Source organism: Polyergus mexicanus, unplaced genomic scaffold, assembly GCF_030449975.1.
Source record: "Polyergus mexicanus isolate NDT 795.1 unplaced genomic scaffold, iyPolMexi1.0 SCAF_17, whole genome shotgun sequence".
NCBI lineage: Eukaryota > Metazoa > Arthropoda > Insecta > Hymenoptera > Formicidae > Polyergus > Polyergus mexicanus.
Window position 1 is genome coordinate 6,221,126 of NW_027223337.1, and position 16,181 is coordinate 6,237,306.

At 35.5% G+C, this 16,181-nt stretch overlaps 1 protein-coding gene across 8 annotated transcripts in view; it reads left to right on the top strand.

The window, feature by feature from the left end:
• LOC138940712 (zinc finger protein 608) overlaps positions 1 to 16,181 on the top strand; it is a 189,384-nt gene that overhangs the window by 92,386 nt on the left and 80,817 nt on the right. For 5 of the 8 annotated variants that reach the window (XM_070309839.1, XM_070309840.1, XM_070309837.1 and 2 more), the window contains exon 3: positions 9,142 to 9,208. The gene's annotated coding sequence lies outside the window, so the exon portion shown is untranslated. Of the gene's footprint in view, positions 1 to 1,432; positions 2,339 to 9,141; positions 9,209 to 13,582; positions 14,676 to 16,181 lie in introns of those variants that run through there. The other 3 variants (XM_070309843.1, XM_070309844.1, XM_070309845.1) reach the window with 3 other exon arrangements.

A 16,181-nucleotide genomic window follows, 5' to 3' on the forward strand; every position in this document is an offset into this window, starting at 1 on the left:
TTTTTTTTTTTTTTTTCTTCAAGATATTTAACAAATTATATATAGCCGATGCCTATCTCTATACATGTCTATAAATACAATCGCAATTACATCTGCGGACAATTTTTTTCCATCAACAATATCATGTTTTCGATTCTTGAATAAGCCAGTTAGACGAAGGCACTTAGCATTAAATACACCGTATGTTTATTCAGCAATGTAATCATCGATTTTTATCTGACTTTTATCTCGCATTTATGTTCAATACTATCTTTAAATTAGTCGACAATATAGAAAGACCCGATAGCCGTATTTTGAGTTAATTTACCGTTAACACGGCCGGAGAATTAATCTAAATCTTAAAACCGAGAATTAATCTACATCTTAAAACTAATGTAGAGCATCTTGGAGTTTCTAAATAAAAGTCGAAATTAGGAAGGTGCATTTAACGCTAAACGAGTGGCGCGAATGCGAGCTATTATATCCCGAGAAGACTTCGTGCAATTTGAATTTCAAAAGTGTTGTCTGCAAGCCGGTAGTAGTAACTAGAATCTAGAGAGAAACGTCTTTTGGTGGCGAGTCGTTTGCGAGTGTGTATCTCGATTCTCTTGCTTCTCGGCGTCTCAAAAGATCGCGCAATTAGTCGCACCGGTGAATAGGCGTGCCGGTAGAATGATTCCTTTTGAACCTCCTCGCCACACGTTTTTCTTTCGTTCTTACCCGTAGGCTATTTCTGGCCAGAGACTCGTGCGAGATTCATCGGGCGAATTCCTGGCACGGAATTATCACGGGTTTCACAGTTTTCGTCGAAGACTAATGGATAGACCGCGACGTTGTAAATGCATAGTTTATTGTTCGACCATGTCATATAACACGCGAAATAGTTACGTGTGTAACGAGCATCCGGTAACGTTTTAAAAATAGGTTTTAAGTCTTTTCATATCTGAACTTTTGGAAAAAAAAATTGCAAGTTTGTTTTTATTATTATATTAGCACAGTATTCATTTTTTTTTTTTAATTTGGCAACATATACGAATTTACTAATAATAAAACTTTTCCACGTACAGTTTGAACATATATTTGTTATAATAAAAACGATATAATTAGATTATCGATTGAAGTTTATTATATATAATTTTATTCCATTTTTATCTTGTCTTATTAACGAGAAAATTCAATTGTTTCATCTGAATTTATTATTCTCTCATCCGTATTTATCGTGCATAATATATCTATTTATCGTGTTGTTAACAATAATAATTTAAAAAATCGGATTTTTCATCCTCATTCTCTCGGTATATAAAAAATGTTTTTCCACTTCGATATAATATTATATGCGTATAAGGGGGGGAGGGGCGGGAGTCTAATCTCTCTCCCGTGTTTCAATTTTAGTGTACAAACTCTAAACTCAATACTGCATAAGCTGCAATTGCGCCGATATTCCCCTTGAGGGAAGAATCATCCTGACAAATGCCAGCTATCGCGCCAACCACGCGCTCAGCCGTAGCGGCGGTACCGAACGGCGGCGTCGTTGGTAGAATTGGTGGGGGTAGTGGTAGTAGGAATGGTGGGGTGGTAATGGTGGCAGCATTGTGCGCGATGGAAGGGGCGAACGTTGGCTCAGTCGCTCAGTGAACGCCAAGAGTTCGAGCCGGTACGACGTTATATACGGAACACGCACGATTGTAAGTAAACGCGATATCGAAAACGTTTTCGTGACACGAAATATTAAGTGATGGCGAGAAACAGCTCTCTCCGTAACAAATCTCGCATCTGTTCCTCGCTATAATCGGAGCGTGTGTGTATTCGTGCGTGCGTGTTTGTATATTCGTTTCGCACTTCTTCGGCGACCGTTCGGGTCCCCTCGGCTCGTCCGGCGACACGGCCGAGCAGCGCGAGTGTTCGCCGCGTGTATGTGTACGTATGCGTGCTTGTCTCCCGCGCACGTACACACCGGCGTGAAGTTAGTGAGAGTTGTGCATACGTTGTTGGTGCCCCGGTGCGTCGTCGTTGTATCCGCTCGTTTTTTTTCTTATGCGCGAATGGAGTGAGTGTGTCCGCTGTTCCCTTCTTCTTCGCCGGCCAATGTGGATACGTAAATAATAAAGTGCGTTCGGCTTTTGCCGCCTTCTTCGTTCGCAAGTTCTCCTCTTCGTGCTTCTCTTCGTTCGACAAGGGGGCGAGAGAGAGAAAGATACATATAGGGTTACCGTCGCGCATGGGACAAAGGATATTCACACACGCGTACGCACACGCAACGTACCCGGGTCCATGTACGTGCACGCGACATACGAGACTCAACGGTGGCGGCGCGGTGGCCCCGCAGGATTATTTATCGACCTGCACAAGGTACACTATTGTGAGTACGACTTTCGTATGCCGACGATCACTCTTTCGTTGCACCGCGACACCCGTTAGCGTTGTTAGTAAACCGTAGGGCCTTTAACAACCGGTCATATACGATTAATCTCGTCCGTAAAAATACGCTTTCTTTCCCCCGTTTTTTGGGTTTAGGCTAGTTTCCGAGAAGAGTTCGAGAAAAAAAAAATCTATAAAAAAATAATATGTATATTGAAATTTGTGAAATCTATTTGCGTGTGCGTATTAGCAAAATTTCGACTTTACATAACTATGAATTTATTCGTACTCGCAAGACTTTGTTGGCAATTAAGTTTTACTCTTGCATGACGAGAACGTATTAAGCTTTGATAAATTTAATTCAAAACTTAGTTGTTAAAATATGTGTAATGTGTTGAAAAGTTACATTTGGCCTTTGAAGCAAATTTTCAGTCAAATATCACAGCTCCGGTTCATCACTCCGGAGTATATTTTTACCATCTCTTTTAAAGAAAATTAATTTTATATTTATACAATATATTTCCCAATCGTTCGCATTTTAGACCATGTTAATAGGTCCAATGTGAAATATCGACTTTGCACCAACTAATATTAGATAATTCGTAGACATTGAAATTAATTCATTTGAATGAATTTTAATGAGATTACTGGCTATTCTCTTGAGGAGATAATTAATTATGTAAATTTGACTGGATGAAATTCAGGAAATGACGGGAATAATTCAAAACTCATTATGCTACAATGCAATGTTTCGATGCCATATTTTTGATGTTACGTTTTACATATTGATGTTTCACGCATCAATAAACAGATACATTCAGCAGAATTTCAGCATTTTTGTATCGAGAGATAATAAATTCCTAAAATATATTTCGCTGTTTTAACTGAGAAGGGAAAATTAAAAATATAAACAAACAGGAGAGAAAATTCGAACGATTGTTCGATGATGCGATTTAATTATTTAAATATAAACCGATGATACTTTTGTCCAAGTCAAATTAGTATAGCTGTTCCGATACTTTTAGAAACATCGAATACATTTTTTTTTTTTTTTTTTTTTTTTACACAAACAACGCTATTAATAGTATTATAAAATATTCCACTGCCATTAAGCTCGATCGATCGATATTTATTATTCCGCGCAAATAACTTGCGACTGCTCGATCTCGGAATACCTGTTTGTTGCATTTTGTAAATAAGCCGATTATCGTTTGCAAATTTATAGAGGGGAAAGCAAAATTTTTTGACTCCGTTAATAGATACGGTTTACAAGATGTCGAGTCATGAAATATAAATCGCTCTTTTCCAATATCTCGCTATACTTCCGAGCTACTTACTTATTAAAGGGCATTACCGGACTTATCGGAGCATATAATGACGCCACAATGAAGGAGGGACTTTAAAAGCAGACTCTCGTAACGCGTGCTGCTCGTCCGACGAGCCGTGTCAGTGATGCGCGATTTTTTTTATTATTATTTTTTTCGTTTTATTTCGAAAGGCCACTTTGCAATTTTTTCACATTTAAGTACTCGCTTCAAAGCGATCGCGAATATATTTAAACATTAACATAACAAGCTCCGTGTTTTCTGTTTTAAATGTTTATCGTTTGTCGCATTTGCCACGAAATTGACTGTTTATCGGAATATCTTAATGTTATTCGGAATATTTTAAAGTTATTTATAACTCATTATTTACAATTTTTTGTCCATTTGTGATTAAACGGTAATTATTTAGAGATTACGCGATCCGTAATCTCTAGAGAAATGTCGTGTTGAGTATAATATCAATTATATTTAATGATTTGGATCTCGCAATTACTTCATTAGCAAGAGATCATAATTTCCGGAATAAATTAAAATAATAATTAGCATATTATTTATATAAATACATTTACATTACAGAATTAATGTGTAAAATGTTATTAAATTATTATTGTACATAAAAAAATATTATTAACAGTATACATATGATTCTATAGTCTATAACGGTTTGTGAATATGTGCCGTATTTGATTTTATGATATTTATTGATACAGCAGATGTGAGCCGTTTCTTCGTCGGTACAAAACATTCGCAGCAATATCACATAGAATCGCAGCTATCATCGGTAATCGCGCGGTGTAAGTTAACAACGGTTTAAACGGAACAACTAGACCGGCAGAAGTCGAACGCGAAAATTGCATCTGCTGCTTCGTATACCTTTTTCCTTTTTTTTTCACGCGAATTGTGAAAATATTCGATATAGACTTTATAGTTTTACTAGGCAGAAGTATTTCTGAGGCGCTTTTCATTTTTTATTGTTAAAAAAAAAAAAGAGTAAAAAAGAAACAGTTATATATATCGTGCTTCTATATACTTCACGTTTTTTTTTTTTTTAAATTTTTGAGCTACATTTTTAAGATTCTCGTGTTTTGCTTTGGAAAATAAAATCGGAATGAGTCGGAATAAATTCGACAATTCAAGCAGGCGTAAGGAAGACGTCGACGCTGACAGAATTTCTTTTGAGGCAGCGCCGACTATTCGTCTTTTTTTTTTCCACCTCGTGGTCGTGAAAGCGCTCGTAATATCGGTACTTGTGTTGACGCACTTGTAAAAGCGTCCGCCGACTTCTAAGGATAAAGGAGCGGTTCGCATTGTAATATTCAGCTTGCTACTTCCGAGCTTTCTCCGAGTGAAGTACAAATCGTCTTGTCTTCTTCGGCGACTTATGCGCTTTCTTATGTCTCGAGTCTGAAAGCGGCGACGACTTTCGGTAGTTACGAGGTTTTCTCGACGCTACTTACCCTTCGGTTTATGATGACGTAAAAGCCAACCGAAAACATTCGACGAGTTATTTCGAGTTATTTATATGGAAGTTGGATAGGGAAAGGATTGCATTAGAAATGTGGCAGCATATTTGAGCGTATTTAGTACCGTATATCCTCCCGTAATACAAAACTTTCAGTGTATATTTCTTGTTTTATTGTTATACAATATATTCTCTCTGCAAATATATCTTGAAAAAGGATAAAATTTTTTTCTTTTATATGTGTATCTTTTTAATCATTAAATACCAACTTTTTGAAACGTTTTTATAAAAAGATAAAAACTCATAATACAGACTCACATAACATCCATCTTATTTATTCGTAATATTATATTGCAAATTACAGTGTATAAATGAAACGCAATATAAAATATCGCAAACGTACGATAAAAAGTATACATAAAATAAAATATATAAAATAAGAATTACATACACTGCGCACACTTTTTCTCTCTTTCGCAATTTAATTTTCTCTTTTAAAAATAAACGACTATTCTTTTTGCATAAATACGAGAAGTTGTGAATTCGAAATATTATGATTCTGCACGAATGCATAAATATTTTCATTCATTGAATATTCGATACTTCATTGCGTGAAAGTCACTTGGCGGGATAACATTGCAAATCACGAATCGACACTTTACCGCGGGCATCCCCCGTGTTCTCTCGACGGATTATCTTGGAGTCGGTATGTAGTATTTCCGCGAGCGGTTGAGATTGCAAGTGTCACGCTAGCATGCGTGCGTTGCGCGTGTCTCGTTCATGTCTCGATTCGAAAATAAAGCATAGTGGGCGCGACACGTGTGTGTGTGTGTGTGTGTGTGTGCGGTATGCAGCACAGTTTGTCATTGCATCGAAATCTACATTTGAGACGCTCCCTTAAAATTGGCCGCCCATGTTGCCACAAACACTTATTTCAATAGTTGCCGATATTTTTTGTTGTATAGTTTATTATTATATAAAAGATCTCTTGATTATCTCAATCATCAAAATTATAAATAGCTTTTAACTTTTAAGACACATTTTACTTTTTCACGTAATTATTTCACTTTATTCCATTGACATAATTCTTTATTGTAATAATGAAATCGTGTTTAATAATAATGGTTACGAATTTTTATAGTGTTTGTTGTTCGTTAAAGCATCTCGAGTTATTTATATTCGCTTGAGATCGCAAAGGAATAAACTGTATGCGCGAATTATATATCCTTTTATTCCCTTGCGTTGCCAATAATCGGGCTTACTGCATTCTGAAGTTAAAAGGCTCTATTCCATCGCGTCGAAATAAAATGCGATTTTCAGTGGCTAGCTAGTTCGGACCAGACCGTAATTCGTGCTTAACGATCTTTTAACGATTTTTCCGCGTGTCCGCAAACGAGCAGCCACTGCTGGCGTGTGCGATAATAAAAAGCAACGTTATTACTTCGAGCGTGATAAGTTTGCTCAGAAAATTACGTGGAATTTATTGTCATTTCGTAAATTCGCCCGCACATGCAATGCTAAATGTGCCTACATGATTCGAGGCATTCAATAATTACAGAAAAATTAGAAAATATTGTTAAGCAAGAGCATAAAAATATTTTGCAGATTTCGACGAAAATTACTTTACGCAATTATGTGAACTGTAATAATAACGGTAAACGATAAAGCATTAAATAAATGTCTGATGTTCTTTCGACGAAAAATAATAAAAGTATTGTCACGCGCGTGTCGTCATCGGCCACATTGTATAACAAATTACCGTTGCCTTTAATGACAATTCATACGGAAAATCTCGTTATTAAGTGGCATAACGATTTGCGTTTTCTTTTATCTAAAATTGTTTAGAATTTATACGTCTCGTTTATCTTTATAATGTATTAAAAAAAAAAAAAAAAAAAAAAAAAAAAAAAAAAAAAAAAAAACATTAGAACGAAAAATAGATATAAAGAAAACACGCTAATCGATATTAATATTATAATTTGAAAAATAAACTTATAAAAGTAAGTCTCTAAGTAAAAATACCTATTCGCAACATATTCAATTGCGTGTGTGTGTGTGAAAGTATCATGATTGAAATATTGTGGTTTTAGGATCTGTAGCAGTGGCATGGTTGGTTTATCACGTTACACATATTTTTATGAGTCTATTTCCGGTGACAGGATTGCCAAATTGTATCGGGATCACATAGCTTACAGGACCTCGTGCGAAATATCGGCCGGATTAAACAAATCGACCGAGCGTGTATTAACGCTCGGTTTTACTGCGTTGGATATTTATCGCGTCGCTGTCGGTTTCCTAGGAAAGGCGTCCGCGATTATATGACGGTGCATTGGATTTTCGACGTTTATTTTTCCGTCTCACTCGCTATCGAGCTAGAACATTCGACCGGAAAACTTTGACTGTGATGTCATTACAGACGCAATGAAATATATGACTACAGATGCAGCTGTTCCCGTAATAAAATTTACGATTTTATCAAATTTCTATAAAAAAACGTGCTCTCAAATATAACTAACTTACGCAAAATATATAGTTTATAATTCTATTATATTATTACTTTTTGTAAACATACTACATATTTAAAAAAGACATTAAAAAAAAAAAATTCTAAAAATGATTCAGAACTGTGAAAAATAAATAGATCTTTCAAGATGTTAGTTTAAATGGAGAATATCTGTCTTAAAGAAGCCAGTTTGCATATTAAACATTGAATATACGTTTCTATTTTGGCTATCTGCTGATTCTAGAAATTTGCACGTCACGACATGAGAACTTATGGCACTATAATTTTATGCTTGCTTGTGTTAAAAATATTCTTCACATACATATTAACAACAAAGTACACATTAAATCGTCCACTTGAAGCTAAAGAGGTTACTGTTTTCGCTCTCTGACGTTTAAAATATCTAAATATATATTTGAATTATGAATTTATATAACTATGCTATCGCGTATCTTCTCCATAGCGACTTATAATATAAAATGCGCGCGTTTAACATCTTTTCGAGAGAAAATACACGGGCGCGAAAAGGAGAAATTAAGATGTTAACATTTGCGTGAAATGTTTCTTTTTACGTTTGTCAGAAAAGTCGGCATATACTTACCTATTTCATATCTTCACGCGCTCTTACGCGAGTTAAAAGCTCGTAAAGATAAGCGTAAAACGCGCACTGCTCGTAACGCTAAGAACATCGTAACAGAAATGTCGAACGAATATAGAGAAACGATAATCGATGTATCGTCCGTGGTCTCGCGTTAACGTCGAATAATGTCTTTTTAACGGAACAGATCTTACATCTTTTGTACACGGATAGAGAAGAAAGTTTCTTGACCCACAGTTCGCTATAATAGATATTGTTACGCGCATTATTATTTATAGACGTTTAATACAGTTATTTACGTGAATTGCTGAGCTCTGATAGTCGATTATATGATTATCATGTTCGATAGAGCAGAAAGCGAGAAAATAACTAAAGCACATATTATTATAAACTTTTTCCTTACGATTGCATTGATAATTTCTTAAATGCCACACATTTTTTGTAAGCGTAATATTAATTTTATTACTAATCAATTATAAAAAAGTTCAGGAAATTAATTAATTTAATTTAAATAATTTAATTTAATTTAATATGTTACGTCTTATAAAAATTTATTTCTCTCTTCGATAAGTCATAAATCTCGATATATCAATTTTGTTAGAATATCAACTGGACATTTTTAAATTGATTGTATAAAATTAACTTATATATGTGATAAATTTACTATTTGTGGGAAGATATTTATAAAAATTGAGATATGCAATTAGCGGAATTTAATTATTCAACTTTTTGAAGATTTGCTTTAAAAAATTACGCTAATTTTATTTTATATTACAATATATATGATTTATATAACACATATAATTTATATAGAATATATTATCCGATAATGAAGTAATTTACATATACTCAGTAAATGTATCGCGTAGAAATATCAGTTTATTTATGATACTTTATCGATTTTGTATTTTTATAGGTTGGTGCAAGCGTTTCCGTGGGAATTATCTTGATAGCCGCAATTGCAGACTGAAAATGCAGAACTGGTAAGTCTAAAAATGATAATTTGGAATAAATTAAAATATTCGCGTACATAAAGTAAAAGGAAAAATATTTTATTATGGTTATAAATAATAAATAATTTATATATATATATATATATAATATTGTTATGTGGATGATAACTAAGATAAAAGTTTGCAAGAAAAGCGCGAAATTACGAAAGTGTGAAAGATGTTTTTATCGCTCGCATCATCTCGCATTTTCCGATCTACATTCGAAATGTCTCTAGAATATATCCGAAACATATCTGATAGAGATTGCCGGAAATCGTAAGTCCATCGCGCGAACAAATTAAATCGCGCAGCAAATAAGGATAAATGCAGGAAGCGAGTCTTCATAAGGGGGTAATTTTTCTTCCTGACAAAATACGAGTGAACACGGATTTACTTTCACAAATGTTACGCCGTATGGCATGCACATGGGCGACAGAAACAGACTATTCTCGACCGCGCGAATATCAGGTTATAACATCCTTATAAGCTCACATGCTCGTTTATCTATCGAAATATGTAGTTATTCTGTTGCAGTTTTTGTCTCGTATTATTAGTTGACATTAAACATGTATTTTGCATGTAAATGTATTGTCTTTTTACGTATAATCTATATGATTTGTAGACTGTTTTCACTATGCCTGTAAGAAATTTAAGGTTCTTTTTCTCATTTTGTTTTTCGCATCAGGGGTTCTTTACTGAAAGAAATAAATTTTTCGCCATCGCGTTGCGCTATTTACGAAAATTAAATAAAATTATTTTTAACTTCACTTTGTGATTTTCTACTCTTAATTACGCTTATCAAGATAAATCAAGGCAACTCAAAGCGATATAATTTCTGAAAATGCTTTTACAACAGATAAAGTTCTGTTTGAGTTTACTTTAGACAATACGAGAGATTATTCACGAGAAGATTACATTTGCAAATTCAATTTAGCCAATTTACATACAGGCTGCCGCTTATATAAGTTCTTTAGGCTAATGTTGAAGTAAACATTCATTCAGCAAACTTGAATCGTTTGCTGTTTATCTAAAACTCTCATATAGTGTCTTAAACACAAAGTCACGAAGAAAGTTGATTTTTAAAATATTTATTGCTAATATAGACAATTTGATCGGAAATGATTCGATCGCGGGGAGAAGGTTGGGGAATCAAGTTCAGTTACAGTTTTACCAGGCGGGTTACGAAATTTCTGAGGCAATTTTAGGGAGAGCGGCGATAGAGCGGGACGCGAGGTGGAGGGGAGGCGGGATTTTCCCCACGAGTAAAGGAGATAATAGGGGCCGGTGGCCGGCCCCGACCCTCGCTTCGCCGCCCTTACGAAATAGCTATTCTGTCGAATCCTCCGCGCGTATTACCAGTTAGCGGCAAATGTCCACATATATCTATGCCCACCGTAATGGATATAGTCGAACGGTGGGTGGGTCGTACCTGCGCCCCAATTAGTGTCAAACTACCGGAATTGGGATTGAACGAGGGAAGAGTGAGTGGGAAAGAGGGAGAGGAGAGACTTGTCGGGATTGTACCACGGGCCGTTTCGGCGGCGATAAATTTTTCGTTCAATCGATTTAATCCGCGCAAATGGAGAGGGCGAACTGGTCTGATTAAATTATCTGAAGCGGCACGGTCGCGTAATCTCGCCGCATCAATCTTTGTTATTGTATTATCGCGGTTTAAGCGGCTCTTAGGAAGGAGGCGGGCTTGTAGGAAATCGATGATCGATGCTTCTCGCGAGTTTCGCAACGGAAAAACGATCAATGTTCAGCGCGCGAACAACAACATCCCGCGTTAATAATGCTCTAGATGGTAATCTCGTCAATGTTTCGATCGATCGAGTTTAAAATTGGAAAAAGGAAATTGCATTAGATGATATTTTTTTTTCGCACTTTTATTCAATTTATAAATATTTAGTAACTCGATGAAGACGAATCAAAGCTTACTTTACTTTATCAGCGAGATACGCGCCGCACATGGCTATTACGATAAATCTATTAAAGACGAGATATGCGCATAATTTATTTGCCGACGCGCATATTACACGTGTAATTGCCGCGCACTGAATGTACAGTGGAATCGCGATCGCTGCTGTCAATCACGGCGAAGCGAGCAAAAACCTGTAGCCTTGCTAAAATGAAAACGCGACATGTTTGGTTGTGAGCGCGCGTGTACGAAACGGTATGCATCGGTGTCGGTTATTCGCGTGTGACAGCTTTACATCTACGGATGAACTATGTAAACTATGTTTTTGCGCGCGCACTCTGCGCGGACGTAATCAATTCAGATCACGCTTATGCAACATCTATCAGTTTCTGATCTCGGTTTCGTTTTCAACTTGCATCTGAAGGAATAAACATTCAATTTACATCTTCTTCGCGATGTTTAACAATCTATCTTTCTAATTTATCGACTTTTTAACTTATGCAAATTACATTTTAATGTTGGCGTCGTGTTTAGAGAAATTTTTTTTCAAATAATTGATACATATGTGAATAATATCTTTTCATTTTTCTACTTAAAACCGGTTTACGCGTACTCGTCACTTTGTACAAGAACCGCGCAAATATAACTTAAGCGTATCGGACTAATCGGAGAGATAACACGCCGCTCATTAATTCTCATCAAGCTCTCCTACAATCTAACACGATCCGTTTTGATTCGCCATATTTAGGCCGATATTTGCGCGCTTGTATATATGTAGGTAGTTGCGAATGATAACGCGTAGCCATGCGATAATGCACGTTTTGCACACGGCGATCTATCGGCTGGATTTAACAGACGATGATTGATTATGCTTTGAAAATGCGTCGAAAATGCGAGATAGTATCTTAGTTCTCGGCTACTATTATCTTTCTCTTTATCTCTTGACACGAGCATATTACATGTCGTGTAATCGAGCGTCAATAAAAGAGGCTTGAGTGCACCGAGAGTCATGCGATAATATTTTAACTTGTGCATTTTTAAGCTTATATTTATGAATAGTACGCTTTCAATTATATTGCAATGAAAACCAAATATTTATATAGAATTTTATTAGTAATTGAATTGTTGAAGAGTGTCAAAGAAAGAGAGAAGATTAATAACAAAATTATCATTATATTTAGCGAAAAATTTAAATTATCATTTCACTTTTATAAAATTACCATATAAATTATGCACGCTATTTCTGCACAATAATGCATTTATAAGCAAATTAAGATACTACGCTCTTCTTTTATTTTAAAATCAAATTTTGATTCGAAGTTTATTTTTTATTAATTCTCTGGCATTTTACAACGTTGGTCTATATACATTCTAATATTAAAATCGACCATCCCATGTGTTAATATTTATGTACTATATTTTATGTATTATATTTTTCTATCAACGGATATTACATTCCACCTTGCGCGCTTATGCTCGATTAAACACGACATATTTAAATTACGCGAGACTTGTTTATGTCAGTCGAGCGTGATACGCGTGGATAAAGGTTAATATTACGGAAAAAAAAAAATTTCGAATCAGCTTTATTCGGCAAATGCGAATGAATAAAGGGAGGAGGGAGGGAAGTTGAGAAGCTTATCGGATTTCTCGGCCGTCGTATAAAGTGTTTCGAGAAATCGATCATGCGCGGTTATCAGCTTTGCTTCTCTCCGACGAAGCCCGCAACGCAACGTTCAACGAATCGTGTATGACTCCGCCGACGCGTTTTATACATCATGCAAATTTATCGCGTCGCTCGCGCGCGATATCGGTGTCGATAGCATCAGCGGTGCGGCGTGAAAAGTTCCTTCGTGTGCTACCGTCGCTCGTCCTTTACCGACGCTCAAGAAACTCGCGTAGAACAACGTCGATACTATCGCGGAATCTCGCAAACTAGTTTGTCCATAAAGGAAAGAAAAGTCTCTTTAAGAATAATCGAAGAAATTATTTTATACAATATATTGATCGAAACTATTATCTATAAACTAGACGTAATGCAAATTTACAAAAAATATACAAAATAACATTTAAAAAAAAAAAAAAAAAAAAAAAAAAAAAAAAAAAAAAAAAGCGAGAAATATACAACAGAAAATGTTTTTTAATCTTTCTATATATTTTAGATAATTTATTTCCTTTAGATTATTTTATTTTGATACCTTTTAGACTTATTTTATTATCTGGGAATTTAGATATCTTTTAAAATTGGACCGATTGTATTTATACAGATATATCTATCTTTATATAGATATTATGTTGGGATTGAAGCCTTCAAGTTTGGTTCACATTGAAATCAATTATTTTATACTATAATCGCGTTTCTCGTGCACATCCTTCATGAGGTAGTTATGGACAATTAAACTACAATAAGCTCTCTACTCTCTCTACCCTAATGATCGAGGTCTCTCTCTCTCTCTATTTCTTTTTCTTTCTGTCTTACACAAACTTGTAAGTAAAGAAGAAACTGCTTTTTTACGAAAACATTTAAATTGCTCGTTAATATCTCTACCACGTAGAGTACGCTATACGCTCGCGGCTTATCCATTATGATATTCGTATCGAACAATTATAGTAGCTCGATCAGGTCGGTCGTTCCATCGATCACTTTTCAATCTCCTTTCGTATATCTGCCTTTACCAGTTGGCAGCCGGTAGCCGGTTATGTCCCAAGTGCAATTAGCACGAACACAGGCTATTAGCGTACTTTCGCGAATAATTCCGTTGCGGATAATGGCAGTTATCCTCGAATCAATAATACGTCCTTTTTTTTAGCATTAAGTGCGCAGCTACATGAATCGCATTTTATTTATTTATATGATTAGAGGATCATATTTCATGTCTTCTTTTCTCATTCTCAGTATCGGATAATAACGCTTAGCGTCAAACATATAGAAGTTCGCGCGCGTTTAAGCGTATAAAAAAAAATGTAATAAAGTCTATGAGAGCGCGCGTCTTTAATGACATGGAACGTGGCGCCGTTAAACGATCATCGTCATAATTCCGTTAATCCTAGTATAAGGAAGATGAAAAGCTAATAACGATGATTAAGCTTGTAAAACGGCTCGCGATCGCCATGGTAAACGCGCAGCTCGTGCGCAATTTGTTTATTCGCTTGTGTTAATTGCATGTTGTCTCTTGGCAATTTGTAACGGGTGAAATAATGATCGATAAAGAGAGAGAGGGAGAGATATTGTCGACGACTTTGTCAGTTGCCTAGTTATTTCCGCGTTACGATCACAATTAGGTAAATGACTAGGCATTTTCTCGGCTACTCGGCAGGAGTAGGGGAAACGATAAATTACGAGCGGCTCGTAAATCGCCGACGAGTCGCTGGACTTTCAGCTGTCGTATTAAGAAGTCAAGCGCTCGAAGCGCACAGTCGTATAAGAACGAGAGAGACGGAGAGAGAAAGAGGGAGATCGATAAAGAGAAAGACAAGAGTAAGATACGACCATTGAAGCAACTTCCGCGGTTGTCGATCCTCTATGTGGATTTACGGAAGGTAAAAAAAAAAAAAAAATGCTAATCAACCGGTTACCATAAAAATTGTTTCGGGCGATTAGGATGATTCATCGTTCATTTTGTCACTTCATTCTATTTCAGTTGTTCCCGTTTCTTTTGTTCAAAGAAATTTTGAAAACGCGCCATAAGCTATACAGTGTAGGCTAAGTTTACGCGTCAATATTTCACTTAATGGAATCCTTTGACCAATTTGCAGACGAATTTTTTTGAGGAAAGGGTGTCGAAGATTTAATAGCCTTTAAAGTATAAACGTTTGAAAGTGCGAAAGCGAGAGAGAGAGAGAGAGAGAGAGATATTTTCTTTTTTTAATAGAATTTTAAACCGGATAGTAATTTAAAGTTTAATTAATATCGGATATTGATTGTCTGGTATATATTACATGGAGCATGGAGGCGGATCTAAAACGTTACATCTCTAAACGCAATGAATAGTACATAGCGTTTCTCTCTTTCTGTCACTAACATAAAGAAGATGTCGATGTCGAGCGACTCGTATACGAATATTGTGCTCATTCAACTTTTAAATACGCGTCACGGAGAGATTATATATTTCAATATTTTCAAACATAAGACTACGCTACTTTGAATAATATAACTGTACTTCGCTGAAACTTTAACGGCGACTTTCGCTTCATAACGATCGTCAAGTTGTGGAAAGTCGGTAGACACGACGCATTAAATGAATCCAATCCGTGGGAATACCGCTTGAAATATGATTAACTTACATTGCCTACTAAATGATGAATACATTAATGTTTTCTTATTTGAAATATGTCCGCGAAACGATTTTAAATATGAATAAATTAAATTAAATATAGACGAAACGCATCATTCTCATAGTTTACATAATTTTTCAAAACACAAAACAGATTTTTCGCTAATGAATTACTTGTATCAATTATACATATACAAGTTAATATAGTATTATAAAAAAAATATTATAAAATTAAATTTGAAGTAATATAAAGTTTCTCTCGAAAGTTCGATATTTCTTATAAATTGATATATAAAAGCGAGTATGAATCGACACAATGATTATTTTCAACTAAAATTAACCAACTGACCGTGTTCACGGGCGACATAATTGCGTCCATCTGCACGACACAGTGTTATGCGACGCTATAACGGGTGAGTCCCCGAGCAGCGATTAGTGGGACAACTATTTGCGCGAGACTTTCAAGAGAAATGATACCGACAAGCTTGTATTTATGTACGCGTTTCGCTTACCCCGTAATTGAAAGCGATAATTACGAATTAGTCGAATAACACGTTGTTCGTGTAATATGGGACATGTTGCTCTTGCCATTCTTTTTTTATCGTATATCTTTCGAAGATTTTCCAATTGATTTTTCTTCATCGAACATATAATCGAAAGCTATTATCTTTTACATTTTTTTTTATTTTATTTCTATAATAAAATGTTTTATATATATGGTGATTCGAATATTTTGCTCGAGACTGTATATGTTTGTCGACGAGATTTTTAT